Consider the following 1,788-nt stretch of genomic DNA (forward strand, 5'->3'; position numbering starts at 1 on the left):
CTGCAGAGTCATTAAGTTAATTCCGCCATTTTATGATTTCTTGTTTGTCAATATTGTACATAATTTAATTCAATTTAACGCTTTAGCCTAACTTTAATATTTTAACATTTCTATTGAATAAAATTTCAAATTTCACAATCTAAAACTGACCTATTCATATTATGTCGTGTTCAATACAAACGTACTTGAAAAGACAATGTCAGAAAATCATGATAACTTTCAGGTTTTTTATCCGTACAGATAACGGAAACAACAAGCATGACCGAAAACGATGAGAATATTCGCGATTTTTTAGTAAAATAAAATCAGAATTTTCAGCTACTAAAAACAAATAAAAGTACTGAAAGACTAAAATTAAAAATTGAAGAGCCTGAAAAACTATGCCTCTGTATCATGATATTAACACTAAATGTTATCCTTTTACAGTGATTATAATGCATTCCTAAGTCCTTTCAGGCCTATTACCTAATTATCTTCTTCGACTGAAAAACACACGTCGTTAAATATCAGACATGCAATAATCCATTTAATAAAATTACTTTTATGACAGGATACGTCTACTAGTTACTTCCCTCTTCAAATGAAATATTTAACAACATCGTCACATTATTACCATAAAAAATTTAAGTGGTTATGTCGAATTTGCAAAATACATAATGTAACATTTCGAAAGAAATTTCTTTCTAGATAACGGTTCTTTCTAATAAAGGTACTACAAATTTATCATTTGTACTAAATGCACAGAAATAAAAACCAGCTTTGTAACAGTTTTCCCGCTAGATCGTTACGGAAAAATGCAACTTTAAGGGGCCATATCTCAAGAAGAGGAGTTTTTACGACTTTGATCGACACGTCGAGAACTACCAGAATCCAAAGTTTGACAGAGAACCATTTTCCGTAAGGATCTAGCGAGGTCCTTTATTATTCTTTGTAGCAATGCTAGCAATTGTTCCATTTAACGGAATTGCCAACTTTCCGAATGTTTTTTTAATATTTTGCCCCTACTCAAGTACCACTAAAATTAATAGATACCAAATACTCGGGTCTGCAATTTAAAAAAATGAAAAAATCAAACTTACGAGGGTGGATTGATAAGTTTCCGGCCTAACCAAGAGATGACGCCACTAGGCCTACCTTGAGGTGACATTCTATAGTAGAAAATGGATTTGTGTAAATAAGTCAATATTGAATAAAGCGAGAAGAAAGGATGTATAGAATATGTTAAATAGGTAATGAATGATGAATGAAATAAGCTTGAATAAATTTATTTAGGAAAATTAGAGAACGCAAATTCAGAATGGAAGAGGATAAAGAATAATTTGTGAAAGGGAGTAACTCTGTTACAAGTGTTGGGAGAATATGTTGAGAACAAAGGAATGGATGAATGTAGATGCAGGGTGGATGATAGTAACAATGGGATAGAAATTATATTAAAAAAACAAAAGAAAGGGTTGAAAATTAAGGTGATATAAACGAGCCTATGATGCATTTATATAAATATATAAGGGGAAGAAAAGATTAATGTCTTTATTTGATGTAAATAGAAGAGGGTAGTTGTAAGTTTAACTAATTTTTCTCTTTTCTGCATTTAATTATATAATAAAAGAAAATAAATTCAGTAAATTGGAGAAAGATAAAGTCCTTCGTAAAATGTTTTGCTTTGCTGAAATTACAATTATGTATTTGATCGAAAAACAAAACACAAGTTATCAACAATGAATTTGTTCAAATCCTACATTTTCAAACACAGAAATAACAATAGTAACCCTATAGGACATAATATATATA

The sequence above is a fragment of the Agrilus planipennis genome, unplaced genomic scaffold, assembly GCF_000699045.2.
Source record: "Agrilus planipennis isolate EAB-ADULT unplaced genomic scaffold, Apla_2.0 scaffold22, whole genome shotgun sequence".
NCBI lineage: Eukaryota > Metazoa > Arthropoda > Insecta > Coleoptera > Buprestidae > Agrilus > Agrilus planipennis.